Source organism: Lonchura striata, chromosome 6, assembly GCF_050655825.1.
Source record: "Lonchura striata isolate lonStrDom1 chromosome 6, ASM5065582v1, whole genome shotgun sequence".
NCBI classification, from domain to species: Eukaryota; Metazoa; Chordata; class Aves; order Passeriformes; family Estrildidae; genus Lonchura; species Lonchura striata.
The window spans coordinates 10,407,887-10,426,989 of NC_140708.1; the positions used below are offsets into that span (position 1 = coordinate 10,407,887).

The window sequence follows — 19,103 nt, forward strand, 5'->3', positions numbered from 1 at the left end:
GGAATGATTGAGAGACCCACAGTTTGCAATTTGGCACAAAGTCCAACTCCTATTTCAGTTGACTTCAGCACAATTTGTTCTTATTTCCCAGTACAAGTTTCCTTGCTGCAGACATGGAGATATTCCTCCCACAAAGGGCACAGAGCATCACCGAGACCCAAAAATTCAAATCACCTACTTGCTCTCCTGCAGCCTGGAGCATTTCTTTCCGAGAAGATGGGGCCTCCACACAGAGAGGAGCTGCCACTGCATCAAACAGCAAACCCAGCAGCTGTGGGTAACCACGGCACTGGGAAAATGCAGCTGCTTCCCAGGATTTCCTCCTGTTCTCTGCTTAGAGCAGCATTGGCCAAATCCCCAGACAGAGCAGTTCCAGTGTGAGCAGGGACAGAAGGGCAGAGAGATGGAGAACAGCTCAGGATCAGCACTTCCAGCGCTTCAAACCCAACGTTTCCCAACCAGGGCCACGTCAAACCTGACGTCACAGCCGAGCCTTAATGAAAATGGAAAAACCAGGATCATTTACTTCTCTGTAACAGGAGAGCGCTGCTAATGGGGATGGGGGAGGGCAGCCAGACCTTGGGGACCCTGCAGGTCCTGGGAGCTGCAGTGACCTGCCTGGGGACCTGGGGACAAGTCACCACGAGGCCCAGGGTGAGCACAGCTCACAGACAGGCTCAGGTCAGAGTCACCAAGGTGGGAAGAGAGGTCACAAACCCTGTCCCCAGCAGCACCACCATCATCCCCAAATCACATCCCCAAGGGCCACATCTTGTGACTCCACTAATACCCCCAGCAATTCATTCCTGACCACTCCTTCAGTGATTTTTTTTTCCTAGTATCTGATCTGAACCTCCCCTGGTACAACCTGAAGCCATTTCCTTTTGTCCTCTCACAAGATACAGCAGAAGAGCCTGACCCCACCTCACCACAACCTCCTTCCAGGCAGCTGCAGAGATCATTAGGAACACATCCCCCAAAACCACCCAGCCAAGGTGCCAAGAAGTGCCTGGAAACCCCAGCACAGCTGGAGGAGCACAGCAGGACAGACATCCCTGACTTCCCAATGTGCACAGCTAGAAAAAAAGTCACTGCAAAATTCATCTGCATCCCTGCTGTAGCCGTTTGCTCTGGTTTTCTAAGAGACACAAGTATTTCTCAAAATAGAATGCTCAATACCACCATTCTCAAAAGCTCTTATTGATTTCTGCCCAGACTTAACAAGACATTTGACTTTCTGAAGCTGTACTTAATTTCTTTGTTGCTACATTGCCTTTCCCTGTGCTGTGGTCCCTCCTAACACTTAGCAGCATCAGCAGCATTTTTCTCTTTCTCTGAACCACATAAAGAAGGTGGAAGTGTTCTACACCTAGCATGGAGAATCATGGCTCTTCCCAAATCTTTTGCAAAGGAACACCCTGAAACAGAGATGTAAGTAAGGACAGAACTCACCAATAATAAGTTACTTCTTTAAAAAGCCTATTTTTTCTAGAACCCTTAGATGGTTTGAGTTGGAAGGGACCTTACAGCCCATCCAGTCCCACCCTTTGCCATGGCCAGGGACACCTCCTATGGACCAGTTTTCTCCAACCTGAGCAACTTTGGGTAATTTCTAATTATTTCATAGTCAAAGACCAGAATTTTAATATTTTTTTTTTAAATTCCAAGATGAGAAGTGCAAAAGACTGCACTCAGCCAGCACCCACAGCTTTATATAAACTACACCAACACAACTTGGGAAAAAAGTAAATGCAATCCTAAGAACTAGTTTATTAAAAAAAAGCCTGTATTCAAACAAAAGACTGTATGAACAAATTATGCAGAAAACATGACTGACAAAGGATTTACACTATTTTCTGCAGAGTTTCTCCATAATCTGTCCTCTAACCCAGTATTAAGACAAGAATGTGCTTTAGGAACAGGCTAATGTGGAAAGAGAGGCTTTAACACCATTTGGGTTTCACATACAATGTAAGAAAGGCATCAAAACCACCCAGTGCTGGACCTGGGAGCAGAAACAGGGGGAGCAGCTGGTTCTGCTTTAGCACAGACATCATAAAACCATTTTGCTCCAACTCCTGCCTCAAAAAAAAAAAAAACAAAAAAACTCACAATGCAGCAGCAAAAGTTTAAATTTCAAGTTATTTTTTATATATATTCTCCTCCAAAACAATAGTTTAGTCACAAGAGACGTTACAGGGTAAAGTTATATGTTGCAAGGATAAATGAATCTGAAATTGCTTTTAAGGAATAAGTATTTGTCTGAGCTCAGAAAAGGCAATACATCAAAAAAAGAAAGTAAGCAGCCTATTTCAGGGCATTTTACCAGTGTATTCATTGATGGTTTATCCTCTTCCATTTTATTCTTCAATTTAGACAGCATTATTCACTGTTACTGTTAATTTAGATCCTTTTGCTTTCCTAATGTCACACAGATAAAATGAAGGTCAGGACAAATTCATGACTGTTTCAAAACCCAGAAATCCTGATGAAGTACCCACATGAAACTTCTTGATCAAAAAAAACTAGGGGAATTTATCCTCAGACACAAATATGGGATTAATTCTGCCTGTGTTCTCTTCTCAGAGATGGAACATACCAGAAAGGTGCCCCTGAAGAGAAAGAAACACCTTCGGGGGTGAAAAAAAAAAAAGAAGAACTGTTGAACTCAGCTCTTCATTTTCTCCACGGATGAAAGAACAGATTAAAAAGATGTTCTAAATAAAAGCAGAGGATTTCTGGCATTTAAAGAACATAAAGGGAGAGGCAATGCATCAATGCCTGAGCAGCAGAATCCCAGCAGTTCATCTTCTCCTCACTCGGGTGTTCTGTGAGTAAACAGCCAGCACAGCTGAAGGGAGAGCACGAGGAATTCAAGGGAGAAACACAACTGGAGCTCAGCAAATCAATACCTCCAGCACACGAGCTGTGCTCCTCATTAGTCCAGAGCTGATGTTAATGCTCCTTCTGATCGCTGCTTCTTGGGGGTTTTAAAAATATGGAGAAAATGAAAAGGTTGTGAAAATGCTCGGCTCTTGGAGGCAATAACTGAGGGGACGCTGAGAAGGGCCCAGGTAACCCTGATGCTAGCTGGTAATGTAGATTAAAGAGGAGGGATCTGTGGCTCCTGTATTCCTCAATCTGTCCTATTTGCCAGGCTGGAATTACCATCCTGGAGCAAGCCTGCCTTTGAGCACAGCTGTCAGGGAAGAGCTTTTTAAATTCAGATTTTCCCCAAAATTGTTGAGCCACCAGCATTGTTGTCCAAAGATAGCTCCCAGTACAATGGGGGAAGTGAAAGTTATTTTCATGTACACTGCTTTTAGAATTTCAATTCCTTCTTCTCTCATTGGATGCAATCCTCTGGAGCAAAATTAAAATTAGTGGTGATAGCCATATAATAGTCTAGGGGGAGGAACGTGTACCAAAACACTCCTACACTCTGTGGTGTTACCACTTGGAGATATTTGCTTCCATCCCCTTCTCCTTGGTACGAAGGGAAGGATGTCACCATGGCCTGCAGCAAAAGGCTGAGCTTGGAGCAAAATGAGCTGCTAAACCTGAGGCCAGAGGAGCAGCAGACACAGAGCTGAGGTAACTTTTCTTTACTCTGCCATTTATTCCAACCAGAGGAGGAATGGAGGGAAAAGCAGGGTCTTAAAAACAGAAAGTTCCTCAAAAACTTTGGGGGACCTTATGAAGGATGCACAATTTAGCCAGAAATTGAGGGTACATGGGTGGTAATGAGGGGCAGAGAAACAGAACAAATCTGAGGCATTGAAAGCAGCAGAGCCAGACTGGCTGTGTCTTCAGAAGGCTCCACCATTCCCATGGCATATCCTGCTGCTGCAGGACACTCACCTGTTTCAAGACATGAATGATATAATTGGTCACAGCATAGGGAATGCAGGCTTTTGTTGGGGAAAATAGGTGAAAAAAAAAATTCTGAGCAGCTATGTTTGTATGTCTGAACCCTCTGCACACAGACCATGCTAAAAGATGCAGAGGTCAGTGAAGGACTGGCAAACATGAGAGGAGTTCACTTTCCAAGACCCACAGACATCCAGCAAATACATCAGCTTCTCAAAATACTCCTACTGAGGCAGCAGTAAACAAAGCTCATGTGATGTTTGTCCCCTCATTGGAAATGTAGTGATGTTATTTGGTACAACACCCTAAGGGGGACATATTCCAGAGAAAACAGAACTTGAAGGACTGGTGTGAGAGGAAAGAGAATGGAAATGCAAAGGGAAAAGGCTCCAGCACAGCTCCCCAGGCCTGCAGAAACACCCTGGCAGTGTGGAGGAGAGTAGTTGGGTGCTTGTCCACCCAAATAAAAAGTCATACCTGACCCTGTTCCTCTGGAGCTTCCAAGCTGTGCCTGCCTCCAGATGTTGGAGGCTCTAGAAAATTTCCTTCCCCACACCCCCCCAGCTGGCTCTGTGTGCTCAGGAAAAGCCAGCAGGATCCTGCAGGAGAGCACCAGGAAAAGGGCACAGTGCCTGGTGCTGCCTCCCTAAAGGCTGATTCCAACGGGAGCAGGCTCAAGCTCCAGCCCTGACCACCTGGGCTGCAGGGCTGGGAGCTCAGCAGAACATTCCTAAATAACACTGCACAAACCAGCACAAACCAGGTGAAGCTTTCCTGCCAGGTCAGACACCCTCCAGCCCAGTGCTGGCCTGTTTCCTCGTGGCACCACACAACCAAGCCTGCTCAGAGCCCTGCCAACTCTCCCAAGAGCCCAGCAGGGATGGATCTATGCCCACATCAGCAAATCCCACAGAATTATCAGCAGACACTTGTGGATGCACAGGTCACAGCACCAGCTCAGGCTCTGCCCCACACCAAAGCTTTGAACTGCCCTGAACCAGGCAAGGCTGCAGCATAACTGGTCCTGCCTCTTTCATCCAAGGAGGGACACAGGTTTGTCCCTCACACCCAGAGATTGGGGTGGCTGGGGACAGGAGAGTTGCCCAGATTTTCCATAAAGTACCTACACGGTGCAGGCTGTTTGGAGAGAGAGGTAAGGGAGGGTATCAGCTCTTCCCAGCACTTCCCTAAGGAGCACTTTGGAATCATGGAATGGTTTGGGTTGGAAGGGACCTTAAAGCCCATCCCTGCCATGTCAGGGACACCTTCCACTGTCCCAGGCTGCTCCAAGTCCTGTCCAACCTGGCCTTGGACTCTTCCAGGTATCCAGGGGCAGCCACAGCTGCTCTGGGCACCCTGTGCCCTGTGAGGATGGTGAGGAACTGGAAGAACATCCCACTAATATCTGATCTAGACCTACTCTCTTCCAGCTTGAATCCATTCTCCACTGCCCTGTCTCTGCAGGGCTGTTCCTGCTGAACTCTCAAGGCTCCCCTTAGAAGCCGCCCTTTCCTCACTACAAATGTTAGGGGAAATCTTTTGGTTTAATCCCTGGGAACTGCACATTTGCATACTGCCCACACAGCTCCAAAGCACCGAGATTTTTTTTTCCTATTTAACAAGTCCTTAAACGCAAAAAGTCCTCAAGTCCCACATGAAACCTCAGCTCACTCCTCTGGATGATGCTGGGAGCAAAGCAGGTCTCACAAGAGAGAGGTTGCTCCCTCTGGGAAACTACAGGCAAAAAAAAGGAACATAATCCCTCTGTCCACAACAGGCTATGGAAGCAGGAGACACCAAAAAGGGCAGGAAACTACTTCAGCAAAAGGACAATGCTGGCACAATAACAAATACGAAAACATGAGTCTTAAATAAGCATATATTGTAAGAGATAGGCAGAGTAATTGGAGCAATCAGCCTTTGGCTGAGAAGAGGGAATATTACCCATGACATGCTTTGTTTTGTGAGAGGGAATGTTCAGCCAGGCAGGCTCAATGGTCCCCTCAAGCACTGAATTCCCATGAGAATTTTAACAAAGCCACGTGTTTATTTGAGCACTTGAAGGAAATTACTTTCTAAATGACCACTCAAGAGAGGCAGAAAGCAAACAGAGCTTACCAAGGAGTAGGGCACAGGTGATCAGAAATGCCTTTGGAGGAACCCAGGACAGGAAGCTGGCTGGTAACAAGTGATCTCTTGGAGAGACCCTGCCAAATGTTCTGTTTTAAAGGCTGTCTTGGGCCAGTGTTCCACATTTTCTTTTTCATAATCTTGTTGCAAGAACAGCAGAAGGTCTAGGTTTTCTTTATTTTCTTTTTTTTTTTGTTCATTTTTAAAGCCCAAGGTAAAAAAATCAGGTTTTTATACGAGAACAAAACAAGAAGCTAAAGCCTGCATTATTTGAAAAAGCAATGCAACTCTTTGGAGAAGCTGATACAACAACACCGAAAAGCAGGGATGGCACAGAACATGGGGAACAAGACTTTGGACCACTACCTAAGAACATATTTGAAGAGAGAAGATGCAGTTTTTACCTCCTGCTCCCTAATTCCAGCCATTTCCAAAGGAGCCAGGATGCACATCAATCCCAGCAGATTAAAACCTAATGACCAATCTTTTGCCATTAGACATGCCTGCCTACCTTGGAGTCAACATCCAGCCTTGCAGGTGAGAAGTGCTGGGTTTCTAACAGCTCTCAAAAATAATTTTCCAGGTTCTGAGCTCCTCATTATAACTGATTTCAGAGTCCAAAATTCATTAACTGTGCTTCACCACCTCCCAGCTGACACCATTGTACAATGCAGACAATTCTTGGAGCTCTGACACTTCTTCTATGTATACAAAGGTTTTGGTTTGTTTGTTTTTGTTTTTTTTTTTTTACTTTCTGTGGAAGGAAATATAACAGCAATGGAGCAATACACTTGCTACATGTTGCAATGGGACTGAAAAAGAGAGAAGAAAGAATTGATTGTATATCTTGAGACCTACCAGCAAAGCTCACTTTGTATTCTTAACAAAATTTCAAGTCCATGGCCTACCTGAAATTATATAAGAATGGGTCAATTAAAAAGTGTAAATGGTTTCATGCTAACCACAGGAGAACAAACCACAGCCAACAGCTCTATACCCTGTAATCTGGGAAATATATGGAGTTTTGGTTTTAAGAAGCTCCGTTTTGATGCATTTTTTTAAAGTAGAGAGGCTGCTAATTCAACCTCTATATCCACCTGACAGACATGATATTGTTATGATGGAATTGAAAACAAGATTGAATCATATACCCAGTTATTCAAAAGCATTCAGCAGGACAAGGCTGGCATACAGCTCCCCAGAAAGGCTGTGGCCATCAGACTGGGGAAATAGAAACACCTGAACAAAAAACTTTATTTTATATGGCAATGTAGATTAATCCTTCTGAGCCTGGTATTGGTGATGCTCAGGGCAGCTGCACTCCTTCAGTGCCTGCTTCAGATTTCACATCCAAACCTCCAGGTTTCCATGCCCTTCCTCCTTTGCATGTGACAAAAGGTCTCCAGCTCAGGAATGCCCCCATTTTCCATGAAAACCAATCCACTCTTGCATGCCCATGGAACACACAGCCCTCTATCAGTCCTGATTCGAGCAGAACCAAAGCTAAAAATGACTCCATGATTTTTAGGAGGCTCTGGAGAGAATTTAAGCACTCATGAGTGGATATAGCTGTAAAAACAGGTAAAATGGGAAGTACTGGTGGAGCTCCCATTGTTCCTCAACACCGTGAGCCCAACACAGCCCCTGGCTCATCCCTGCCCCCTTTCCAAGGTCTCCAGACAGCTCAGCAAGACTGGGCATCATCCACCCCCATCCTTCCCTGAGGGGTTTACAGCCTAATCCCAGATTTCCAGCTCTGTCTCAGATTCTTGAGCCCCACAGCTTCATCCAAATCCACACCACCAGCAAGCAGCAGTTATTCCTAACCCTGCACAATTCCTTCTGCTAAAAGCAACAAGGGGTCCACAATCTGGCAATATGTTGGATCACACCACAGAAACTGCCACCAATTCGTGGGTTACAGCTTTTCCCCACCCTTCCAGAAGGCTGAAATAGTTGTAACCAGCCTGGAGAACACAACCAATTTATTACAGTGATCGTTTCTTGCTGGCTCCCCTCTGCAATCCTTCTCACTGCTTCCAGCAGAATGTTAACTCCGAGAAAACGGAGCAGTGGGGAAAAGGAAACAGTGTTCCTACAGATGTGAATGTCATGTAAATGTCAAACCTCCTGTTAAAATTTGATCAGGAGGCTGAGTGAGAGGGAAAGAGCGTTTCTGTGAGTAAACCAGAAACATTAACAAGAGTTTCAGGCTGTCTGATCACAATGGGACCTCAGTGATGGATTTCATTATTCTTAATTTCCCATGTAATATTAAGCTGCAATTGATTTTACTAAAAGATCATATATAACAGTACAAGAACTGCAAACAAATGTTGGTTGACAGGATGGATCTACATCGGTCTTAAAATTAAAAATGTTGTGTGCTTTTTCTACAACTGCACTTAATACAAAAAAAAAAATTCATTTCTTCTGCATTACAAATAAATGCCTCTCTACTTAGAAAGACCTGGAGCACGTGCATTCATTCACTTGTACCAGGACACAAAAGGTGGTTTCCTACAAAATCCCAAAAAGCGGAATTCCAGCAGACGCTACAGGGACACAGATAATTGCAATGAACCAATCTCCAGAGCTGGTTTTTTGTTTGGTTTTGGTTTTGTTTGGGGTGGGGTTTTTTTGTTATTTTATTTTTTTTGGGGGGTGGGTGTTTGGGTGTTTTTTGGTGGGGTTTTTTGGGGGGGGAGGGTTTGGTTTTTTGGGGGTTTTTTTTCGGTTTTTTGTTGTTGTTGTTTTTGTTTTTTGTTGTTGCTGTTGTTTTGTAAATGAACTGTTTTTCCCATGATTTCACAGTCCCATTGGACACATTTCTTGGCGAACCTCAGGTAGAAGTTCCTGTCTCAGGGATGCTCTCAGCTCTGCCGTTTCAGGACCCTGGACATCTCCCAGACCGCCTCGATGTTCCAAGAGCGAGGTGATGCTACTGACACGGGGAAAGAGACATTCGTCTAGAGACAGGAGCAGATTGGACTTTAGGAAGGATTTTTTGGTGATGAGACCCTGGCACAGGGTGCCCAGAGCAGCTGTGGCTGCCCCTGGATCCCTGGCAGTGCCCAAGGCCAGGCTGGACAGGGCTTGGAGCAGCCTGGGACAGTGGGAGGTGTCCCTGCCCATGGCAGGGTGGCACTGGGTGGGATTTAAGGTCTCTTCCAACACAAACCAATCTGGGATTCCATGAACCGTAGCTGTTGGTTTTAACACCGAATTAAAAACTTGTTTTGCTCTAAAACATACAAAAGAACTCTACAGCAACATTCAGGTTACTCAATGGAAATTTAGGATTAGAAAAAATTATCCAGCTACATGACACTTTCTCTCCAGCTTTACACGTCCCCACCAAACCACCACCTCCTCTCAGCACACAGGGGCTACCTCTGGCACTACAATGCCAGCCTTGTTTCAGTTCAGAATTACTTTCAAACCAGCCCAGCAATTGCCCTGAAATTATCCTTTTCTACCCAAAAAGTCCTCACTTTTATCAGATGTGCATGGCTCAAAAGACTCAGTTCATTTTGCAGTAGCCTTGGCATCACAGTTCCCTGTTGTGCCACCAAAACCACCTGCTCATTTCTTCCCCAGGAGTTATACAAGGATATCCTTGGAAAGAACTTGGAATTTCATGCCCTCAATGACATCCTCTGTGGCTGGCAGCCCAAGTCATAAACTTGTCACTATCCTGAAAATTGTGGGAGGGCAAGAGGACATAACATCCATATTTCTGATGGATGAATCCCTTTGGTTTGAGACTCCCTTAGTAGTTGGACAATTTTTTTTTTTTTTAATCTGCCTTCAAAGATATGAGAATAGGAACATTGTCAAAGACTCTAAGGGAAATAATTGTAACCTCCCCCCCCAAAAAAAAGAGAGTTTTTAAGGGATTTCAATAATCCTATGTCCTTTCCCTTCAATGAGGCAATGCAGGCACTGTCTTCCACTGCCTCACTGCTGTTTGAAGTTATAATCAGGAAGGACTAAAGCTGAAAGGGAAGCAGGTTGCAGTGCCAGTGGACAAAGCCTCCATCTATTACGAATTTCATGAGCAGCCTGATTCATCTATTCCATAGCTTCAGTCCCCCCAGCTTCCTTCCCAGATGAAAAGAGGCCACAATGGTGGCCAGCTCTCCTCTCCTGCTGTACTGCCACATTGCTGAACTTCCCTCATCCACAGAAAGCTCTGGATAAATCCAGAGCAACTGCAGAGAGGACAGACATCATCCAGCAGGAGCCTCTCCCCCCTCTCCTCTGCTTCCCGAGGGGGCTGCCAGGCACAAGGACACCACAGAGGCTGCTGGGGAATTCCTGGGGCTGTGCACCCCTCTCCTGCTCCAGCTGGGTTCTCACAGGATCTCATTCCCTGGGGTTTTTCAAAATACAAAGTGAATTTTATGAGCCCTGTCATTCACCAGTCAGGAAACCTGTTTCATTCAAGGCTGTATATCTGTAAAAACCAAAACCATCTGAAACTTACTGGGTGCATTTATCCAGATCTTCCTCAGGTAAATGGACTTATGCAAATATCCTTGTTTCACATTTTATGTTAAAAAGATTTTTTTTATAAACTGAAAGTTTTATTCTAATGAAAGGCATTGCTCTCAGAAAGTATTGAAAAAAGAAGTGAAAAAGTAGCAATGGAAGGCTGCTGAAGAAGATTATCATCTTCTCTATGATTGATTTGGGCACCTAAAAAGGAAAAAGTCCAGCAACTTAAGTAAAATGAGAGTCCTGGAAAGCTCCTTGACTATCAAAAGTGCAGCAATTTCATTATTATGAAGAAATTCATTCTAGTGGACATCTGAGTAACAGAGATCAGACTGCTCTTGAGAGATTTAAAGATCCTATTTGTGAATGTTAAATAACTTGAAGCTCCATAAGTTAAATGGATTCAGAAACCAGTCAGTGCTTCTTTGAATTTAACTTGTGCTCACATATCTCCCTCCCCATTCTCTGACAGGAACCAAAAAAAAAAAAAAAAAAAGAAAAAATTCAGTGGCAATCTACTTCTGCATCAAATTGTTCATTTTTCCTTGTCATACACATGGCACTGAAGTGTCACAGCCTAATTCCATTAGAGTTTGGGTTTCATTTCTAATTTGCACTCATTCTAGGTGCAACAAGTAAAATTAAATACACCATATTCTAATTACTTCCACTGTGCTGCCTCACAGTTTCCTCAAACTTGCAATCTCTGTTTGCAGATAAGAGCAGAGAAGAAAGCCCCAAGTTATTTTGTGTTGTTGAACACACCACCAGAAACCAAAGGTCCCCAGGTTATTTCAAGCTTGGATATTACCCAAGAGTAAAAACTGGAAGAAAAAACCCAATAACTTCATAATCCATAAACTGAGTTTGCTTGGTAAAGCACAGTTCTGTTCAGGAGAGAATCTTGGGAATAAGGATCTGCCATAGTGTTCAAGAAGGGACCTTTGGAGTGCAGCCACACTCAAATATTTGTTACTGAGAGGAAACACTCAAAAAACAGTTTAATGAAAGCTCAATCAGAACCACACCAATGTTTGCCTCTTCTCCTACTCCCAAAAGGCCATAATGGATTTCTCTTTTTAGAAAAAGATTATTTTTCTCCACAATCATGATAATCACCATCATCACAGAATCCTGGCTGTAAAAGACCTCCAAGATCAAAATCCAGCTGCAAATCCAGCCCTGCCAAGCCCACCTCCAACCCATAATCCAAGTGCCACCTGCTCATGCTCTAAAATCCATCCCTGAAGTTTGCACAGCTGTGATGGGAGCAGGGTGTTTGCTTGGCTGGGGAAACACCCTGCAAACAGGCCAAGTTCACAGCAAGATCTGCAAGGAGGGAGCACAGAGCTGCCCAACGTCCTCCCAGCCATGTTTGGAATATTGTGATATCTCAGTGGAACTGCTGCCTGTGAATTTTGGCCATCAGAGAAATCTGGAGTTCCACGCTCTTGTGGGGCTGGAGATGGCACACAGCTCAAAATCTCCTTGTGGAGCAGTGCCATGGGACAGCTCCCAGCACACCCAGACCATCACACCACAGGAGTTCTCTCCCTCTTGCCAAAATCAACCATGGAAGTGCCCTGTGGAAGACAGCACCCGCTGAGACAGGAGCCCTGCTTCTCCAGATACAGAGGGGGAAACTGGAAATGCTGCAATCAGCCATTCAAATTACTCTTCACACCGGAATTAGGATTCATGTTTTTGTCAAAGGCACCACAGGAAATGCAATGAACAGATTGCAGTTGTATCTCTCACCCAAAAGAAAAATCACCAAAATCCTCCAATAGCTGGACATTGAACCAGATTTTGAATGGGAAACAAAGGAGTATTTTTATCTATTTAAAATATGATAGAAGGAATCAAGTGAATGAAGTAAATCCAGCAATCAGCACATGGATGAATTGAATGCAAGAACCTGGCTGTGCAGGAAGGCACCCCAGTAACAATAAGAAGTCTGGAAAATGGACATATCATGGCACAATCCCCATCACACAGCCCTCCCAGATCCTCAGGCACTGCTATTTACACCTTTCTTCTTACAGCCTGGGTCCTAGGCCATTAAACACTGAATTATTTGTGTTAGTTTTAAGTAGAAATGTGTGCTAATGTGTATTTCTGGAAAAACAAAGCTATTTTAGGCACAAGTTCCTATCCAAATCTGATTGTCCAACCACCAAATTAATAACAAGCACTGGTAAAAGCAGTGGCTGTATGTTTGTCTCCCACTAATTAAATCACTTCAACCAGAGCAGCATTTCAGTTCTTAAGCATAATCTTTACTTTAGAAAGGACTCTTACCGAGATAGCTCCTAAAAATGCTTTACCAGGAGTATTTTTCTCCTTGCATCTTTCCCCAACTGCTCCCAGAAATCTTTCCACTAGCTTTAATCAGTCAGCTTTGCCTTTTTACCTCACTTTCTTCTCTCACTACCTCAAATGGTTTGTTCGGGTTAGAAAATGAAGCATATGAACTAAATTTAAAAAAATAAGGGAGCACTTCAGTGACAGAAAACAGCTGCAGCCTTTGTGGCTCTTCCCTTTGAACCTTCCTCTGCTGCTCTTTTTTCCTTGCCCTTCAGACTGCACTATTCCAGGGAATTTATTTGAACCAAAACTGTTTTTTTCTGTGTTGCAGGGCATTGTTTGATGACAGACAAAACAGGCTGGAGAAGGACAGCAGTCCATGGCCCTTCCTCAGGCAGTCATCCAGGACAGGCAAGCTTGGATTGTTTGAAGTTCCAAGGAAAACTGGGAGAAAGCCCAAGATTTTTCTGTTCACCTTCAGGCTAAGATTGCAATCTTGATGCCACCGATGCACTGGAGCATTATTTCCCAGTATAAGCCAGCGCAGCTCAGGCAAGGCTTTCATCCACAGGGTGGGAGAGCCTGGACTGAATCTGGAATCTGATTCTGGATTCCACTGACTAGAATCTGGCTCATCCCAGCTCTGCTGTCACTGCAGCTGCAGCTTTGGTTCACCACTCATCTGTTTGTGCCTCTAGTTGTTCTCCAAACCTCTAGTTGTTCTAGAGGTTCCCAGCAGAGACAAAGTTCCTCTGATGCAGCCCAAACAAACAATTCACACCCTCCCCTGCCTTTCCCACACAGGCAGAGGGGCTCCCTTGCTCATCCCAGTTCAGCAGTGCTGGGCTTGGCTGCACCCTGGAATCTCTAAGGCAGCTCCTTCACATTTTGTGGCTGTCCCAGGATCTCTGGAAGTCTCCAAGGCCAGGTTGGATGGGGCTTGGAACAGCCTGGGAGAGTGGAAGATATCCCTGCCCACAGCACAGGGTGGCACTGGATGGCTTTTAGGTCTCTTCCAGACCACTTTGGGATTCTGGGATTAACCAAGGACTGAGGCAATCACACTGACAAGGGCGAATTTCTGCCAATGGGGGAATCCCCAGGGATGCAAGGCAGCTGCAGCCCCACTCCAGCTGTAGATCACCCTTCTCCCTACTGGCTGTCCCTTCCCAAGTGAATCCAGGGAGAACACCTTTGTCCCTGTCACACACAAAGCTGTGTGTTTTGGGTGCATTGAGGTGTGGGAATCCAGAGCTTCCCTCTGGTGGCCTGGCAGGTCTGGGACCCTGGCAGGGGTCAGGAACCCCCCTGGACAGAGCCCCCAGAGACACTGTCTGTGATCTCTGGCCATGGAAAAGAGTTTGCAATATTACAGGATGAATTACCAGCTCTGAGTGTTTGATATAAGTAATAATTAAGTGTGGCACGGGTGCAAAAGTAAAATTTTAGGATTCTAGATTAGGGGTCCAAAGGGGACAAGATGGAGGAAATTGGGTGTGTCTTGTCCTTTTTCTCCTTCTTCATGCCCTCCATGTTTCACTGTGGGGTTGGCATTTTTCTATTAGTTTAAGCTAAGAACACATTATTCAACATAGATAATAAATATTAACACATTATTATAAATATAGCACACAATTTCTAATATATAATATTTATAACATCCCACTAAAAGGCAGAGCCCCACACACTACCCTACAAAACAAACCTACAACAAAACAACAAAATATTATAAATAAGCAAAAATAAACAACCTTAAAAACCAACACAAACAAATTATAACTTCTTCTTTAACAACGAATCAAAAAACCAAAAACTTTCTACAATCTCAAAATCACCAATACCACAAATTCCAACATAGAGGGGCCATAAGGAGGTCAGATCAGTAGATTTATATGTACAAAACAGACAGTCTTTTAAGTGACTTTAGCTCTTCCTTCAGAGGTTTATCACCAACCATCAGAATTATTTGTGCCACCTTGTTTGGAGCTATAGCTTAATAAAAGTCCAGCCAGACATGTAGTAGCCCAAGAACATCCTGTCACCCTAACAGCTCAGGGACACCCTGAGCCACTGCCAGGGGATCACACCCACTGCCTGAACTGCCAAAAAACCCACTTCCCACTGCTGCTGAGTTAGTCCTGATTGTCAAGTCTCTTGTAATAAATCACCTAAGCATGGAGAGCTGCAGGAGCATCTCCCCTCCCAGAAGCCTGCTCTGCTGTGCTTGCACAAGCTTTTCAGGCACTCAATGTTTCTTCCCCCAAAAGGCTTCACATCAACAAATGCATCACATAGAATCCTCTGGTAGCAGCAAAATTAATATATACCTGCAAGGCACTTTTTTTCCCTTCATCAATCAGTTGATTAGTTATTTTTAATTAAAACAGCAAGCTCTGATTGCAGGATTTTGAGCAATAATCCTTGCCACTTTAACTACTGTTTTCTGTGGTTCAGACACTGAATTTATAAACTATTAATAGGACAGAACAAGCAAACTTGGGTTTAATTCTCAAGCAGCATTTTGGCTTGATCCAGATTTCAAGCTTTCCGTTATCCCTCCACATGATACAAATACCAAGAAGTAAATAATTAATTGGCTAACAGATCAGTTTTCGTCTGTGCACTCTGAGTTTAAGAGAAAAACTGCTGGTTCACACACAAAAAGCTCCAGTGCTTCATTTTGTCAGAAGTTTGTTAAGTTTGCTTCAAGCTCGAATGAAGAAGATCCAAAAAGAACCTTCATGGGTAAAAAGGTTCTCTTCGCCAAATTAAAAGGTTTGGTATCATACTTGCTGTCAAAACAGAACTAAGACCAGATTTTACTATTTTCCGATTTTCAGATTGGCTTGGCTGGACAGAGGCCCATATGCAGACACAAATATAAAATAAACAAAAAAAAAAAAAAAAAAAAAAAAAAAAAGGGATGCTACTGTTCATGTTATTTTCCTGTTTGAGAGCATTTAGACTAACTAAGGCTGAATTGCTACCAGAAGTTTACTAAAGCCATGAAAGGATAAGTGCAAAGCTACTGGTTTCATTTCCTTCAGCTGCTTGCTAACCAGGAGCAGAGTTTTAACAACTTATTTCCCTCATTTGAAGCTATTAACAAAGTACTTAAATCCCAGGGTTCAGGGGTAAATCTCCATGGATTTCAGGCTGCTAAGGCATGGGAAGAAGGAAGGGAGTACAAACGAGGGAGACCACGTTTTAAGGATGTGAAACACCAAGTAAAAATGTGGTTCCTGAAGCGTCTGGGAGCAATACATAGGAATTTACAGAAATTTAGATTGTAAATTGAGGGAAAAGAACTCAAGCCATGTTCTAACTCCTGTCTGATGTCCATGCCCAAAGCTCTGTATCCCTGAATCAGTCCTGTGGCAGCTTCTGAAGCACAAAGCTTCAGTCTACAGCTAATGCCCACCCAGCACTGCAGCAGAGCTGTCCCAAACAGCCACCAAGCCCAGGGCACTCGGCAGCAGCTCAACACCTGGTGCTTCAGGATTCCATCCCTGTACAAAGCAGCAGAGCCCAGATCCGAGCAGCTCATTTACACAGCTGATTTAATGCTTCACTGCTGGAGGAATGAGTGATAACCGTGGTCTCAACAAAGCTGACCGAACCTCTTCTGCTGCAGAACGCACGCTGAGCTAAGCGCTCACTTTTGGAGGTGTTTAGCAGGTTGCTCTACCAACCATTCCCATTTTGCCGGAGGAATTGGATACTCTAACACTTTTCCAGATATGAGCTCATGTTATCATTGAGAAGTTAAAGAAAAAGCAGGCTGCGAAAGGCTGCACGTGAAGCTTTGAATAAAAACGAGAGCAAGCCCGATTTAAGTGTCCCTTTGCCTGCTCACGGTCATTCCCCTGACAATTAAGCACGTGCCACCTCCAGACACCGAGGGTGACAGAAGGGGACCTGCCACATCCACGGCAGCTGAAGCAAGAGGGGAGAGCCAGTAGCCCTCGATTTGGGAGGAATCTGCCTCAAATTTCGCAAAGCTTTGACACACCAGAAAGCCGAGAGCAGGGTGGGCTCCCGTGCGGCTGCTGTAGGTGCCGGGCTCCGCGTGTGCCAAGGCTGTCACCCCTGCGGCAGCGCCAGCACGCTCCCGGTGCCCCTTCAGGGCGCTGGGAAAAGCATCCAAAAGCATCCAAAAGCATCCTCGCTCCCGTTCCGCGCTCCATGCGGACCGGGCTCTGCTGCGAGGCAGGAGGAGATCGCATCTCTCAGGCAGAACTGAATTGGGAAAAGTTACACGGCAGGAACAGTTTGCATTCACCCCCAGCTTGCTACGTGGGATCTCGAGAACATTTGCTTTACCACTCCAGCCATGCAGTCTGATTTTATTTTTAAATGTCTCTTTTTCCCCAGTTTCCACTCATCAGAGAGCAAAACTGTTCTCAGTCGAGGTGAGAAACGTATTTGCTTAACACGCAGACAGCCCAAAGAGCAGTCTGAGAAATTTATATGTCACGAACCTCCTCCCGTCGGGGGGTGGGTGGGTGGGAACAGACACGGAAATGTTTCCACCTTAACTTTTGATGATGGGAGTGGGAGCAGCCCGCCTAGCGAACACAAGGGCTTCCCCCCACACCTCGGCGGGGCTCAAATGAGTCAACGGGCACTGATTTGCATCCAAAAACCCCTTCGATTACCACACCCCTCCCTCCGAATTAACATCCAATCATCATTAATGGCCACTGCCGAAACACGCAGAGGGGATGGGAAGCCGGCTCCTGCCTCTCCCGGGGTGTGCCCCCAGATGACACCACCCACACCTCGGTGCTGCTCTTCCCGAGGTAATCCCAGCGCTGAGGCTCCAGCCCCCGCGGCTGACCTCACCGCACATCCCTCAAGTTCGCACAACATTTCAAACACGGGGATCGCATCAGCCACGGGGATCGATAAAATCACTGGGGCGTGTAAAAGGTGCGCAGCAGAGTCACATCACCTGCCAGGAGCCGGGCACGGGGGTTACCCTGCTGATTCCTGCCGTAATCCCACTCCCAGAGCGTTCCCGAGCCCTGGAAGGTGCCTCTCCGCAGCTTTGCGGCTGCAAGGCAAGGATCTTCCCGTCTCCCCCTCCTCAGGACTCCCCCGATGCCTGGAGGGCTGAGGCACTGGGGAGGAGGCAGCGGGGAAGGCACCCAGCACCACTCCGCTTCCCCCAGAGGAGCTGGGAAACGAGATTGAGCAGCAGGCTCTCCCGCGCCAAGTATTACAGGAGCGGAATACTAACGGGTTCCTTTCTTTTACCATTACCATATGCAGATATTAAAGTCTGAGCGCTGCATTTCAGCCACTACTGGCCCTCGCAAATTAACCCCGCATCTCAAAGCGACACCACAGTAGTTGAGGTCACCGTCTCTCCTCTGCTTGGCGACAGGGACCGATGGGGAAGGGGAGGAGGAGATGGGTATCTAGCCTCGCTGGAGGAGGCTCTCCCGGCTCCGGCCGCGGAGCCCTGCCCTCTCCCCGGCGGGGTGGGAGCCTCGGGCTGAGCCCGAGGAGCCGCGGCGGGGCAGCTCCGGCATCCCCCCGCCTGCGCATCCCTCCGTCGCCCCCGACTTACCCCCTTCCGCCGGGAAACTTTCGGCCGCGCCGGGCAGCGGGACGGGCCGGGGGCCGCCGCCCTGTGGCAGCGAGGCCCGCGGGCTCCGTGCGGGCGCGGGGGCAGCGGCGGCGCCGCTCCGCCCGCCGGGGCCAGCGCGGCTGCGGCGCTGCCTGCGCAGGGGCGGGGGGAGCGCGGCCGCCGCTGCCCGCCCGGCGCGGCCGCGGCTCCGGCGCGGGGAAAGCGCTGCTGCGCTGCGGAGCCGCGGCTCGTGCCCGCCTCCCCGCATCGGCGAGAGCGAAAAAAAATGCAGGAAGGGAGGGAGGGAGGAGCGGGGTGGGGGGGAGTGAGGGGGAGAAAGAAGGCAGCAAGCGTTCGCGAGGGCTCCGGGCATCGCTGCCTCCCCGGCAGCCAGTCCTCCGGGATAGCGCAGCCAACTCCCTGGCAGCCGCGCCGCCCGCCTCGCCCCACGGCCAGGGCGGAGCGGGCCGGGGGCTCCAGGGCCGCTCCTTCCCCCTCTGCCTCCCTCCAGCCGCGGCTGCGCTGCGCTCCCAGCCCGCCCGAGCGGGAGATGCTCCGCGGCGCCGGGAAGGAACCTCCGGCAAAGCGGCACTCAGCGAGCCCAACTCCGGAGCGGCGCGCACCGCTGCCGGGGCTGTGCTTGCTGCTGATGCCTGGTCCCCAAATGCCACCTGTAGGCCTGTTTCCTCGGAGGCTCAGTGTCTCGGCGTGCGAAGTTTCA

At 46.8% G+C, this 19,103-nt stretch overlaps 1 protein-coding gene across 14 annotated transcripts in view; it reads right to left on the reverse strand.

Moving 5' to 3' along the window:
• Window positions 1-19,103, reverse strand: part of LOC110473259 (protocadherin-15) — a 632,634-nt gene that overhangs the window by 612,306 nt on the left and 1,225 nt on the right. For 8 of the 14 annotated variants that reach the window (XM_085583140.1, XM_085583129.1, XM_085583144.1 and 5 more), the window contains exon 1: window positions 18,383-18,505. The exons of 5 other annotated variants lie outside the window; for them this stretch is intronic. The gene's annotated coding sequence lies outside the window, so the exon portion shown is untranslated. Of the gene's footprint in view, window positions 1-178; window positions 17,735-18,382; window positions 18,506-19,103 lie in introns of those variants that run through there. One more of the 14 variants, XM_085583132.1, reaches the window with a different exon arrangement.